The sequence below is a fragment of the Cajanus cajan genome, chromosome 3 (assembly GCF_000230855.2).
Source record: "Cajanus cajan strain Asha chromosome 3, NIPB_CcT2T_4, whole genome shotgun sequence".
NCBI lineage: Eukaryota > Viridiplantae > Streptophyta > Magnoliopsida > Fabales > Fabaceae > Cajanus > Cajanus cajan.
The window spans coordinates 53,944,263-53,960,335 of record NC_138519.1 but is presented as its reverse complement, the minus strand read 5'-3'; the positions used below and the strand labels follow the sequence as shown (position 1 = coordinate 53,960,335).

General features: G+C 36.1%; 1 non-coding gene across 1 annotated transcript; it reads left to right on the top strand.

The window, feature by feature from the left end:
• The first annotated feature begins 14,193 nt into the window (after positions 1-14,193).
• LOC145956664 (small nucleolar RNA R71) lies at positions 14,194-14,300 on the top strand. The gene has a single exon (XR_014432902.1). It is a non-coding gene; the product is annotated as a small nucleolar RNA R71 (small nucleolar RNA).
• The last annotated feature ends 1,773 nt before the right edge of the window (positions 14,301-16,073 follow it).

Sequence of the window (16,073 nt, the reverse complement as noted above, 5' to 3'; positions counted from 1 at the left end):
TGTTTTTGTATTTATTTATTTTTTTGGGGTGAAAATGAAAACTACCTATATGAATGTGATGAAGGTAGATGTTAACACCATGTAAGGGAAGATTCTTATTCCTATTTATTTTATTTATTTATTTATTTATTTTTTTAAAAAAAGGAATGTGGTATGTTTAAAGAATGCAATGTATGCTCAAACAATGTCACATAAACGATGCACAAACAATTCACTCATCCACGAACAGTCATGCACGAATCACGAGGTAGGGGTATCCTGCAGAAAAGTGCATATTCAAGGAGGTTCTAACTGTTCTCACTGGTCTAAGGCCCCCAAGGTGCCCCCATTATAGGGACCCAATTCCTCTCGTCGTAAGTCGATGGAAAGCTCCAACGCACTGTCGGACTCGAGTTCATGGTTATCACCTTGAGTGATGTTTTCCGACAACGGTCTACGGGCACCTATAGACCCATTCGACAACCGGTCGTACTAACATCCACTCCCTATGGCTTTCCACTCATGCCCCCGGGTATAGAGGGAACTGTTGTGTGCAAAGGTTTGTGTGCAGTTTATATTTCAAACAATTGCGAAAATTTAAACACGCAACAGTTATTAAAGCCAGCTAGATAACACATGTTATCATACAAGTGAGGGGTAATGAAGTAATTTTAAACTATTATTTTAGAAATAATCCATCACTAAATGGGACTGACTCTCGAGGCTTCCCCAGTGGAGTCGCCATCTGTCGCCCCCCGCCGAAATGGACCTTGGCATTCGCGACGATGGTTGGGACTCTTTTTAAAGTTTTGAAAAATGATGGATTGTTAGAACGACTTATTCTCAAACTGAGACCTCATCGAACTAACAATTTTGTTTAAATGATTCTCACCAATCCATGTTAATCCCAAGCGGGACCCTCCATGGATTAGTGGTTTTCGTAAAAAGAAGGGTTCTTGGAGTCGCCACCAATATTTTACTCAAAACATTGGAAAAAGATACAAGGCAATTGATTTTCATAAATCAACTTTGGCCACTACAACCAGAGTCAGGTAACGGAGTCGGTTACGTGCGAGGAAGGTGTTAGCACCCCACAACGCCCCTTTCGGGTTCCCTATGACGGATTATTTCATAAATAACAGTGTAAAGTTACTAAATTACCCCTATTTATTAGAAACGATTATAGATTAAATATTTACATGATGAAAGCTCTAAACATGTAATGCGACAATCAAAAATCAATAAAAGCGGTAAAAGAAAGGATTTAGAAAGAAACCTCCGAAGCGGGGTTTTATATATATCAGAACAACGTTAGGAGGCTTTTTGGCGCTCCTTCCCACTACACGTCCGCTCGCTCCTTTCCCCTAAAGACAAATTTTTACTATGGAAATCAAAGAGATTTCCCTTCGACTTGTTCGAATCTCAAGCTAATGGCTCGTGACTCAAGAACTTCGTCGGATCGACTCCCGGAGAGATATCTAGGCCAGAGAAGAGCTCAAAAACCCAAGAATACTCAGCAGGAGGGTTGAGGAATCAGTAAAAAGTGTGGGAGGACGTGCCAATGACGTCCTATTTATAGGATTGAGGCGCAATACGGCCTGGGAGGTCAATACGGCCCGTACTGGGTTTTTGAACTACAGTACGGCCGTATTGAATTTGGTACGGCCGTACTGAAGTTTTTTGAACTACAGTACGGCCGTACTGAAGTTTTTTGAACTACAGTACGGCCGTACTGAAGTTCAAAAACTTCAGTACGGCCGTATTGAGTTCACTACGGCCGTATTGCAGTTCAAATGGTTCAGTACGGTCGTACTGAACCTCTAGGAGGGCGTATTGAGCTCCAATCCTCGCACACCCTTATTCTAAGCTACTCTAAGACTCCTAGACTTACAAAGAATCATCCTAGGGTCTTCCAGGAGTCCTTCCGGCTGACTTTCCTTCAGTCTTCGAGAGTCTTTGAGTCTTATTTCCGACCCGGATAATTTTAGGGGTCTACATAGGTGCATGATAAAACCATGCTGTTGAGATTCATGGTGTGGTGAATCATCTCAAACTTGGAGAATGAAGGTTTTGATGATAACAAAGTGTGGATTCTGAGAATCAAAGATGACCAAGGACATCAACAAGTCAAAAACAAAGTCAAGAAGAAAATATGGCTATTATGTTGTGTAATAGGAGTAGCTCATGAGTTGTATTGTTTTGTTGAGCTTATTTTGCATGTGTGTGCTTTGTGCATGGGTTAATCTTTATCTAATATGGCTAAGGGTGAGTATGATGATGAGTTAGAAACTTGAAAAATTATTTTGAGACATAAAACAAAGTTTTTGAAAACTAACTCAAAATAATCTATTATTATTAAATATAATCGATTATTCCAGCAACAGGTAAAAAGGATGCCTTGCTGCAATAATCGATTATTTATGAAATAATCAATTATCCCAGGAATCACTCTCTGGAATAATCGATTATCCTGCAAAATAATCAATTAATCTGTTCTTGGTTCATTTTCAGAAATCATGAAGAACAAAATAATTGATTATCCTTTAAAATAATCGATTATCTCGTTCTGAAAAACTTATAAATAGTTTGCACATTTTTGAAACTTAAAAAAAAAGAAGATAGAATAGAGAATCAAAAAGAGAAAAACGTTATTGTGAAGTCTTTGTGACCTTCTTGGAGTGTTTTCTTTGTGAAACCAAGAAGTAAAACGTTTTTTAAATGTTTCGAGAAAAGAGCATCATCATCATCACATTCTTGAAAAGAGAAAGATTAAGATTTCTTCTGAATTCCAGGTGAATTCGTAGTAGGTGTCTCAAGTGGTAAAGAATTTTTGTAGTGGGTTTCTACAAGGGGTGTTTTCTTGGGGTCAAGAAAGTGATTATCTTGAATGTAGGAGTGTATGCATGTGTGGTATGCTTGTAAAACTTATTCATTAAGATAGTGGAACAAATCTTGATCAGGTTATGATTGAGGACTGGATGTAGGTCACATGTGGAGTGGCGGAACCAGGATAAAAGACATATGCAATCTTCTCTTACCCTTATCTTTTACTTTGTGTAATATCTTGTTTGTGTGTTAAAGAGATTATTCTTGATTAACATGTTTGTATGCACAACATTGTTTTAAATTGAATCAAAGTATTGCATATTTATTGTTCTTAACTTTGAAGTTTATCAAGGATTAATCAAGAAGGCATATAAGACTCATTTTTCATTAACAAGTCTTTAAGGAACTTCTTTGAAAATTCATATTAGAAAAGTTTGAATTGAATTAAAGATCCTAAGAACTCTGAAAATTTTTTAGTTTCATAGAATCCAATTCACCCCCCTCTTGGATTGAGCCATTCTTTTCTAACAATTGGTATCTAGAGCAAGGTTCTTGAGTGTTATTCAAGATTTCAAAAATGGCCAATAGCAACCTATCTTATGGTGAGGGTGTGTCTATTCATAGACCTCCTATTTTCAATGGTGAAAACTATGTCTACTGGAAGATTAGGATGAGAATTTTCATTGAAGAAATTGACATTGCTGTGTGAGATGCAATTGAAAATGGACCCTATATCCGTATGACCAAAGATGATGATGGGAAGAGAGAAAAACATTGGAGTGAGTGGAGTGGTGATGAGAGAAAAAGAGCCCAATATGACTATAGAGCAAAGATTATCATTACATCTGCATTGTCTATTGATGAATTTTTTAGAATTTCTCAAAGAAAATCTGCTAAAGAAATGTGAGACACTTTGCAAGTCACTCATGAAGGAACAAGTGATGTAAAGAGATCTAGAAAGCATACTCTCATAAGAGAATATGAATTGTTGAGAATGAACAATGGTGAATCAATTTCTGATTTTCAAAAAAGATTTACACACTTGATAAATCACCTTGTTGATCTTGGAAGGAAATTTGAAGAAGAAGAGTTAAATTTGAAAGTGTTGCAATGCTTGGACAGATCATGGCAAGCAAAGGTGACTGCCATAGAAGAATCAAAGGACTTGACTTTATTGACCCTTGCTACTCTCTTTGGAAAGCTGAGAGAGCATGAGCAAAAGCTGCATATATTTGAGGAAAATGAACAGCAGGACAAAAAGGGCAAGGGAGTGTCACTAAGAGCCTTGAAATCAATCAAAGGCAAAGAAGTTCATGAAGAATCAAGCTCCGAAGATTCTGAATCAAAGAACTTCAACTTGTTGGTGAAGAAGTTCAGAAAATTCCTAAGGAAGAAGAGGAATTTCCCCTACAAGTTCAATAAGAAGACTAACAAGAAAGACGAAGCAAGTACATCCTCCTACAATTACATTGAGTGTGGGAAACCGGGACACATAAAAGTTGAATGTCCAAACCTCTTAAAGAAGCAACAAGAGGAAAAGAAAGTGAAGAAAAATGGCAAAGGAAAGAGAGCCTACGTTGCTTCGGAAGACAATGACTCAAGCACAACAAGTAATGAATTTGAATTTGAAGAGAATAATCTGTGTTTGATGGCTGGAGCTGATCAAGACACAATAATAAGTGATTCTGACCTTGAATCTATTCCGGACTATGACCAACTTCAAGAAGCTTTCATTCAAATTCACAAAGAGGCTGTGAAATTAGATGCTTTAAATTCAAAGCTTAAAAACAAGCTATCATGGTATCAAAATGCTTTAATTAAAGCTGAACAAGAGCTTGAGGATTTGAAAAATGAGCATGACAATCTTCAAACTATTTTGAACTTTAATAAAGCTCATTGTGAGACCTCCCCTTCATTAAAAGGTGTTTGTGAAAATTACAAGACTTTGGAGAAGGAAAATGCTGATTTGAAAATTAATCTTGCAAAGTTCACAAATGGAAATGCAAATTTGAATATCATTTTGGGAAGACAAAGAAATACTTTTGATAGAAGTGGACTAGGTTTTAATCAAAGCATGAACATGCCATTAAAATCAAAGAAATGATTTTTTAAGAAAAATCAAGTTTTCAGAAAATACAAAGGCAATTTCATTAGACAAACAACTTGCTATTATTGTTGTAAGAAAGGTCATACAATAAGGAATTGCTACTCTAGGAAGTATGGAGTTCCAAATGGAGAAATGGTTTGGATTAAAAAGAGCCAAAGGCTAAGAACTAACCATCAAGGATCCTTCACATGGGTACCTAAATCAATTTTCTGATCTTTGTTGTAGGAATGCTTGAGGGCCAAAAGCTTATTATGGTATCTTGATAGTGGCTGCTCAAGGCATATGACTGGAGATCCTTCAAAATTCTCAAGTCTGAAATTGAAGAATGAAGGGTTTGTTACTTATGGTGACAACAACAAAGGGAGAATTCTTGGTCATGGTAATATTGGTAACTCCTCCTCCCTAACATTGATTGAGAATGTATTACTTGTTGAAGGGCTGAAACATAATTTGCTGAGTATAAGTCAACTTAGTGATAAAGGTTTTAAAATAGAATTTGATAATACTTGTTGCTTGATCAGTGATAAAAAGAAAAAAGAAATTAGATTCGTTGGAAAAAGAATTGACAACATATACATGCTTGACTTAGAACACTCAATAGCAATTTCCAACAGCAAGTGCTTAATAACCAAAGAAGACAACATTTGGCTTTGGCATAGGAGAGCTGCAAATATTCACATGGATCACTTAAACAAACTTAGTAGAAAGGAGTTAGTGATAGGATTACCTAAACTCAAGTTTAGTAAGGACAAACTATGTGATGCATGTCAAAAGGGCAAGCAAGTGAAGGCTAGCTTTAAAAGCAAAAATGAGATTTCAACCACTAGACCTTTACAATTAATTCACATGGATTTGTTTGGTCCTTCAAGAACCATGAGTCTAGGTGGGAATTACTATGGGCTAGTTATTGTAGATGACTATTCAAGATTCACATGGGTTATGTTTCTTGCAAACAAAAATGAAGCTTTTCATGCCTTTAAGAAATTTTCCAAGCTTGTTCAAAATGAAGAGCCATAAAGAATATTTGTAATGCTATGGCTTTTGTTTCACAAGTTGAACCTAAGACTATAGATGAAGCACTACAAGATGAACATTGGTTAATGGCTATACAAGAGGAACTAAATCAGTTTGAAAGAAATGAAGCATGGGATTTAGTGCCATTACAAACTGATTATCCAATTATAGGAACCAAGTGGGTTTTTAGAAATAAGCTTGATGAATCTGGAATTATTATAAGAAATAAGGCAAGGTTAGTGGCTAAGGGGTATAATCAAGAAGAAGGAATTGATTATGATGAGACTTTTGCCCCTGTAGCAAGGATAGAAGCCATTAGATTACTTCTTGCTTATTCTTCTATAATGAATTTGAAGCTTTATCAAATGGATGTGAAAATTCTTTTCTTAATGGTTTGATACAAGAAAAAGTGTATGTGGAGCAACCACCAGGTTTTGTTCATTTTAAGTATCCTAATCATGTGTACAAACTTTAAAAGGCACTCTATGGCTTGAAACAAGCTCCAAGATCATGGTATGACAGGCTGAGCAAATTTCTGATTGAGAATGACTATGTAAGAGGGAAAGTAGATAATACATTGTTTGTGAAGAAGTTTGAAAATGATACAATGTATGTTCAAATCTATGTGGATGACATTGTTTTTGGATCTACTAATGTCTCTCTATGCAAAGCATTTGCTAAGACCATGCAAGGTGAATTTGAAATGTTAATGATGGGAGAGCTTACATTCTTCTTGGGGTTGCAAATCAAACAAATGAGTGATGGAATCTTCATAACTCAAAGCAAGTATTGCAATGAACTGTTGAAGAAGTTTGGTATGGAAAGGTGTAAGGAGGCTGAAACACCAATATCAAACACATGCAATCTTGACTTGGATGAGAAAGGCATAGCTGTTGACAACTCAAAATATAGAGGTATAATTGGATCACTCTTATATTTGACAGATAGTAGGCCTGATATAATGTTTGTTGTGTGCTTGTGTGCAATATTTCAGGCAAATCCAAAAGAATCTCACATGAAATCTGTAAAGAGAATCCTTAAATATTTGAAAGGAACAACTAATGTAGGTTTATGGTATCCAAAGGGAGTCTCACTAAGTCTGATAGGCTACTCAGATTCAGACTATGCTGGGTGTAGACTTGATAGAAAAAGCACAAGTGGTACTTGTCACCTACTAGGAAGTGCACTTGTCTCATGGCATAGCAAAAAGCAAGCTTGTGTTGCTTTAAATACAGCTGAGGGTGAATATATAGCTGCTGGGAGTTGTTGTGCTCAAATTCTTTGGATGAAACAACAACTAAGAGATTATGGAACTGAGCTGAATAAAATTCCTTTGAGATGTGATAATACAAGTGCAATAAATCTCACCAAAAATCCAATTTTGCACTCTAGGACAAAACATATAGAGATAAGACACCACTTTCTAAGAGATCATGTACAAAAAAATGATTGTGTTGTAGAGTTTGTGGAAACAAGTAAACAATTAGCTGACATATTTACAAAACCTCTACCAAGAGAAATATTTAATCAATTAAGAATTGAACTAGGAATAATCAATGAGTCTTGTTTGAATTGATTGTGAATGTGTATTTGGGATTGATTGTTTGATTGAAAATTGATTGATGAATGTGTAAAACATTGATGTATGATGCATAAAAGAGAGAAGCTTATGAGTGGAAATAGATTAGGAATGGTTTAAAAAGTTAGAAATAAGATAAGCAAAAGTTTCTCTGGAATAATCGATTATTTTAAAATTTAATCAATTATTGTAAGTGAGCCTATGAGAATAATCGATTATTTGGGAAATAATTGATTATATGGGGGGAGAGGAATTCTAGAAATCTTTGAAATAATCGATTATTTGGGCAATAATCGATTATCTGGGAAGAAGAATTCAAAGAGTCTCTGGAATAATCGATTATTTGGGAAATAATCGATTATCTGGGCAAGTTAGAGGAAATGACCCTCTGGAATAATCGATTATTCCAAAAATAATCGATTATTTAGTGCAGAAAGGGTTTTTCAAGATTTTACTGATACAAATAATCGATTATTTGTATAGATAATCAGTTATTTACGCGAACCTTGGTTTTCCAGACGGTTTTTGAACGGTTTTATTCGTGCCAACCTTTAACTTCCCACTACTCTTCAGTTGTGGAGCCTATCCTCTACCCAAAATCGGTGCTAGGGCTTCTATAACTTCCAAACCCTCTCATTTTCCAAATACCCACATTCTCTCAACTCTCAAACCCTAACCCATTCATTTTCTTCATCTTCTTCATCTTCTTCATCTCCACCAAAGAACCAATCTTTAACCTAACAATGGCTTCATCCTCCAAAAGGCCAAATAAGCTAGAAGTCAGGGGGAGCAAACGTCCTCTGCCATAGAGCAACTCATCTCAAAATGGTTTGCTGATGAGAAAACCCAAGAGTACTAATTTGAATGGTATGCGGGTAGAAGAATCAAATCTCCAAAGACCTTAAAGCTGGAATCGTTCAAGTGTGAGGGGTTTGGCTTTCCTCCTCTCTTGGAACACCAGGAACTTGGGAAGTTCTTGGAGCTAGAAGGACCCTATTATCTTGAGGTTATAAGGTTGTTCTTATGCTTTGCCTCAAGAAATGAAGGGATAATGCAATCGGTGGTGAAGGGCAAGCTCATAAAGCTTGACAGTCCAACTTTGAAAGAAGTTGTCGGGCTGAGCGGAGATGGGAGTACAAAGCCCCAACCCTTCAACTTTGGAGATTTTGAAGAGCTAACAACTTTCAGAGACTATCAGAGGAACTTGGAGACCACCAACTATACAAATTTTCTGGCCGGAGGTATGAAGAAAAATTCTTGCTTAATTTCTTTTATAATAGCTTGGATGATTAAGCCTCGGTTGCATAATCATGCTCAAATATCAAGGGGTGACATTTTGTTGATGCATGTAATCAAGAAAAAGATTAAAATTGATTGGGTGTCTATGGTGAACGACTGTATGTGGAAGGCTAGGAGGAAGGAGGACGGTCCGATACCATATGCTTTATTATTGTCTAGAATTTTTGAGAAAGCAGGTGTGGATCTGAAAGGGGAGAAACAGATAATTCTCCATGCCTCGATCAAAATTGAGAAATCTTCCTTGCATCATATGGGGATGCTAAAACAGGAAGATAAATGGGTATTCAAGGGAGATGTCCCTCCAACTCCTGAACTTGCAACTGATGAAGATGGCGTTCCATTTCATGATGAAGACCAGCCACCACAAGTAGAAGTTGAACGTGAAAGAGAACAAGAAGCGGAGCCTAAAGCATTCTCTCCATTTGAGAAAATTATGATTAATAAGCTTGATGCTGTTGATGTATGAAAAACCGCAAGTGTACGGTTGTCGTCAAGTAATAAATATCGAATCACAGGGACTACGTGTTTGACCTAGAATTACTAGTATTTTAATTTGAATTTTAAAACAGATGGAATTTCTGTTTTGATATGACAAGATCAGATTTCATGGTAAAAGAGATAGTAATGCAATTAATGAATAAGATAAAACTTTAAGATAAGATAAGGAGATTTCCGGGAATCTAGGGTTCGCACAAAGAGTTCCAACATTATTGAATTATTATTTTCATTAATTAATTCTACTCCATCTTGAAGGTAGTCTTAACCTAATTTAATCCTTGCACCTTCTCAGGCTACGAGGACGTGTTTAATTAAAATTAATCCCTACTCTCGTGGTAATTACGTTCAATTAAACCCGTTAAGATCTTTGTTAATCTATTGCTCCTCGAAAGCTTAAATCTATTCTCGTGATTTAACACTCAAGTCTATTCCTTTAGGTTCCGATAATTAGGTTCTCCTCTCAGTTCATCCCTAATTATCTATGATTATGAAAATTAAGATTAATTGTTTATCATAATTATAATCAAGTTCTCCTCTCAGTTCATCCTTAATTAATGTTATTATGAAAACAATAATATTAAAGTTCATATATAAAATATAAAAGAACAGATCAAGAATTGGAATAAAATTAAGAAACTGAATAATGCATTAATAAAGAGGTTCTCAGAGGCTAAGCCCTGATCCCAGAAAAAGGGAAACTACTCACAGGAGTTCATAGTAGTTCTCCAAGAAGAAAAGAATAAAAGAAAAGTAAACCTTAGAGTCGATGGCACAGGCGCCCAACCTTCTCCAAGTGTCAAAAACTAGAAAACTGTCTCTCGAACCCCCAAAAGTCCTGTTCTAGGCTAACCTCATCTAATTTATAACCTAAAAGGGTAAAAGGGTAAAACTACCAAGATAAAAATTACAAAGATAAAATAAAAATAAAAACATAAAACTTAAACAGCTGGGACGCGAAGTGAATCACGGCCGTGACTGAGAATCACGACCGTGATCTTCTCTAGAGCACATCTATGAAGGGTCAGTGGCGTTCACGGGTGTGATTGGGAATCACGACCGTGATTTTCTCTGGTGAATCACGGGCGTGATTTAGAATCACGGCCGTGATTTTCCCTGTTGCTCAGCATTTCCTCTTTAATTCTTAAATCTTGATCCTGCTCAGAGAAAACACAACACATACCAAGAAAAGCATAAAATAGGAAAATGATATAAAAATTTATTAAAAACATGAAAGATATGCATGATTATGCTATGAATTCTTGTGAATTAAAGTGCTAAAATACGAGTAAAATACACAACATCAAATAACCCCAAACTTGAACTTTTGTTTGTCCTCAAACAATAATTAGCACTTTGAAAAAAAAAAGAATCATCAAGAATTAACTGAGCATTTAAAATCTTCACTCTTAGTCTCACAAGGTCCAATTAGAATCTTAATCTTTCATTACTAGCGCCAACTCTTAGTTTCTAAGAGTTTCATGATGTCAAATCTTGTAAAGCTCATTAGTCAAACGAAGATAATTTAACAGAAATAATTTTTCAATGCTTGTGACACAAATAGGGGTAATATTTTTATTTTTGTTTTTGTCTCACCTAAAACATTTCCCCAGTAGCCAATCAGTGTAGAGAGGATGATAATTTCAAGAACACGTAGCCTCAAAGGGGGTCTAGCTATTTTACTAAACAATTCCCCAGTAGCTAATTAGTTCCCTTAGTTTTCTAAGGTTAAGAATATTCTCCCTCTAACCTATGACCTCAAAGGGGTGCTAGGTGATTTTTTTTTTTTTTTTTTTTTATTACCCCCCAAAAGCTTTTAAGCACGAATTAAAAAGAATTTATCTTCAAGAGACTATTTTTATAATTCTCGATCATTTCAAGTCTCAATACTAAGAACCAAGTGCTAGCCACAAAACCAGCTAATTTTTCAACCTTTTGTTCTGAGACTTCAAGATTCAATTCATCACATTCAGTGTTTTCAAAGACGAACAATTTCATTAAAAATATTTACTTTTCAAACACAAATTCAAGCTGGGATTAACTGAATATGTATATATGCATGATTTTTTTTTTTTTTTTTTTTTTTTTTTTTACTTTGCATGAATGAATGAAATGCGTACATCCTCCTAACCCCAAACTTAAAGATTTGCTTGTCCTGAAGCAAAGAGCTAATGAATGCATGATAGATTATTTTGACAAAATTATAAAATGCATGAATATGCAACCAACCCACAACAGAAAGGAATGCTTGTCCCTAAGCATCAGAGTAAAATAAGGAATAAGAAAGATCTCACTGTGGTGGAAAATCATTATGCACGGTAGCAAAGGTTGTCCACCCAATGTTAGTTAACATGAAATTGATATCAGCACGTAAACCCAACTTACGAATAAATGGGAAGTCGAGATACCTGGTAGGATGGATAGTGCGGAAGCGTAATACCTCGTTCCGATAGAACCTCGGAGGAAGGTGCGGAATTTCACTTGCTTCTTCCTCGTAACTGTGGGTATCGGAAGCGGTGGAGGACGAACCAACGGTACGGGTGCGCTTGGGAGCCATGGATGAACGGTAGGAGTGAATGTGGGAGGAAGAGGGAAGAAGAGGAAGAAGAAGTGAGAAGCTAGGGTTTGGGAGAGAAGAAAAGAGAGAATGGGCAGAGTTCGTAAGTTTGAGAGAAGTGAGAATGTAAAAGGAGGGGGAAAAATATATAAGGGAAAGGGGAATTTCAAAAATCACGGGTTGTATCGGTTGAGCCTCAGCAGGGAATCACGGGCGTGATTGGAAATCACGGCCGTGATTCTCTTTGTGAGTTTTCAAAAATTCAAACAGAGGAGATCACGCCCGTGATTTATAATCACGGTCGTGATTCTCTCTGGAGTTTTCCAAAAAATTTTCCAGAGAAGATCACGCCCGTGATTTAGAGTCACGGTCGTGATTCTCTCTGGAACTCTGAAATTTTTATTTTTTTTATTTTTTTTTATTTTTTTTTATTTTTTATTTTTTTATTTTTTTTTTTGGAATAAAATTAATGAAATGCGTACATCCTCCTAACCCCAATCTGTTGAAGGCTCAAGAAGACTTTCTACTAGAGGATCTTTTTCTTTACACGGGGGACTTGAATCGATCAAGCAAGCATAATTAGGTTGAATCCCCTCAAGATCTATGTGCTTTCCTCCAACTAGAAAATTCTCCAAGGGATCCCTCAAAATAGATCTCATGACTTCTTCCTCCATGTCTTTAGGCAATATATCAACCCTGCAGCAAATATTTTCAAGAGAAGGTTGTCTAACAGATTTAGCAATATTAAATTCCATTGTTTCATCATTAATGGATAAGGACAATTTTCCATGTTTGACATCTACTATCACGCCTGCTGTAGCCAAAAATGGTCTACCTAGTATGATTGGTATTTGTTTGTCCTCTTCCATTTCTAAAACAACAAAATCTCCCGGAATTAAAAATTTACCTATCTTAACTGGAACATCTTCTAAAATTCCTATGGGATATTTTATAGATCTATCTGCTAACTGGATTGACATTGCTGTAGGCTTTAATTCTCCCATATCTAATTTCTTGCAAATTGATAAAGGCATTAAACTGATACTTGCCCCAAGGTCACATAAGGCTTTTTCAAACCTTAGATTTCCAATGAGACAAGGTATAGAGAAACTACCAGGATCCTTAAGTTTTTTGGGCAAATTATGATGGATCAATGTAACAGTCTCTCTATCATCCAATTTCCTTCGGTTAGCTAAAAGATCCTTAAGAAATTTAGCATATGTAGGCATCTGTTGTAGAGCTTCTACAAATGGAATGTTTACATACACTTGTTTGATCATATTTAAAAAATTTTCAAATTGTCTATCAAGTTTAGTCCTTGCTAACCTTTGAGGAAAAGGAATTGGGGGGTGATAAACAGTTTGAGGCTTTGATGAAGATACTTTTTCTTTTTCTAATCTCTCCTTTTCAGGTTTTTCAACCATAGGAGAAGCGTCTTCATCAATCTCAATATTATCATTTTGATTAGACACAGGTCTGTCTAATTTCTTCCCACTCCTTAAAGTAACAGCATTAACATTTTCAGCTGGGTTTGCAACTGTTTTACCTGGGAACTTACCTGGAGAATTGTTTGAACTAGGCATCAACTGTGCAATTTGATTTTCCAGCATCTTGTTGTGGAGAGTAATATTCTCAACCTTGACAGCAAGGTTTTGAATAGAATTTGCCATTGAATCATTGGTCTGTTTTTGATTAGTGATAAAATTCTCCATAAGGTTTTCTAATCTTGAAACACTTTGTTGAATTGAGGGTGTCTCTACTGGATTTCCTTCCCCATTAATGAAGTGATTGGACGGACGGAAATTAGGTTGCTGATTGCTAGTTCCTTGAACTGGGTTATTCTTCCAAGAAAAGTTAGGATGATTCTTCCAACCAGGGTTGTATGTGTTGGAATATGGATTACTCTTCTCTCTTCGAGGAGTGTCATAGAAATTATGAGAAGCTACCACCTGTTCAGTAGTATCTTCTTTTTCTCCAGTAAAAATTGAGGTACAATCTACTGCAGTGTGCCCTTGTTCCCTACAAAGGTCACATACTTGATTTGTAGCAACTGAATTAACCTTAGCTTTTTCCATCTTGTCTAATCTTTGATTAAGAGTATCAAATTTTGCTAAGAGTAACTCAATATTGTTCACTTCATATCGCCCCGGAGTTCCTTTCCTTGCTGTGACTTCTCTTTCACTGTATTGGCTGTGATTTGAGGCTACATTTTCCAAAATAATCATGCAGTCATTAATAGGTTTCCCCATGAAAGATCCTCCAGCTGCTGAGTCTAATATCATGGTGCTTTGTTGGTCCAATCCTTCAAAGAAAAATTGGATGGTAAGCCAACGGTTGAAGCCATGTTGTGGGCATGCTTGAAGATATCCTTTGAACCGCTCCCATGCTTCATAAATAGTTTCTCCAGTGCCTTGTTGGAAATTAGTGATTTTCTTCCTCAATTCTTTAGTTTTAGAAGGAGGAAAGAATTTCTCTAGAAAAGCTCTTTCACATAATTCCCAAGTTGCTATCTTTTCTCTAGGCACTGTTCTTAGCCACACCTTTGCCTTATCTCTCAAGGTGAGTGAGAATAAGCGGAGTCGCATTCCATCAGAAACTTCATCATCAAATTGCTGGGTCTCACAGATTTCCAAGAACCCCTCTAAGTGGTCATTAGGATCTTCTGATGGTAGTCCTCCAAAAGTGTTCTGTTTGAGCATATTCACCAGAGAAGCTGGTACAGTAGCTCCAGTTCGCATCTCCCCTCCAGGTATCCCACGAGCTACGGGTGCAGAGTAATCCCGAAGCGGTAAATTATCTCGTTGTGCAGCCATGTCAAATTCTCTAGAAAGGTTTCTTTTCCTTCTCAGGAGAGTTCTTTCAATCTCAGGATCAAGTGGTGTTGGTTTCCCAAGACGTAGAGATCTCTTTTGCATTAATCCTAAGGCACTGCAAAAAAAAAAAAAAGAAAGTGACCCGTGAAATCTGAATTGGAGAAGTAAACACTAAAAAAAAAATTATTTATTTATTTAATATTTTTTTTTCTTTTTTAAAAAATTCGAATTAAAATAATTGTAATTTAAATCAAGAGACGTAGTCCCCGGCAACGGCGCCAAAAACTTGATGTATGAAAAACCGCAAGTGTACGGTTGTCGTCAAGTGATAAATATCGAATCACAGGGACTACGTGTTTGACCTAGAATTACTAGTATTTTAATTTGAATTTTAAAACAGATGGAATTTCTGTTTTGATATGATAAGATCAGATTTCATGGTAAAAGAGATAGTAATGCAATTAATGAATAAGATAAAACTTTAAGATAAGATAAGGAGATTTCCGGGAATCTAGGGTTCGCACAAAGAGTTCCAACATTATTGAATTATTATTTTCATTAATTAATTCTACTCCATCTTGAAGGTAGTCTTAACCTAATTTAATCCTTGCACCTTCTCAGGCTACGAGGACGTGTTTAATTAAAATTAATCCCTACTCTCGTGGTAATTACGTTCAATTAAACCCGTTAAGATCTTTGTTAATTTATTGCTCCTCGAAAGCTTAAATCTACTCTCGTGATTTAACACTCAAGTCTATTCCTTTAGGTTCCGATAATTAGGTTCTCCTCTCAGTTCATCCCTAATTATCTATGATTATGAAAATTAAGATTAATTGTTTATCATAATTATAATCAAGTTCTCCTCTCAGTTCATCCTTAATTAATGTTATTATGAAAACAATAATATTAAAGTTCATATATAAAATATAAAAGAACAGATCAAGAATTGGAATAAAATTAAGAAACTGAATAATGCATTAATAAAGAGGTTCTCAGAGGCTAAGCCCTGATCCCAGAAAAAGGGAAACTACTCACAGGAGTTCATAGTAGTTCTCCAAGAAGAAAAGAATAAAAGAAAAGTAAACCTTAGAGTCGATGGCACAGGCGCCCAACCTTCTCCAAGTGTCAAAAACTAGAAAACTGTCTCTCGAACCCCCAAAAGTCCTGTTCTAGGCTAACCTCATCTAATTTATAACCTAAAAGGGTAAAAGGGTAAAACTACCAAGATAAAAATTACAAAGATAAAATAAAAATAAAAACATAAAACTTAAACAGCTGGGACGCGAAGTGAATCACGGCCGTGACTGAGAATCACGACCGTGATCTTCTCTGGAGCACATCTATGAAGGGTCAGTGGCGTTCACGGGTGTGATTGGGAATCACGACCGTGATTTTCTCTGGTGA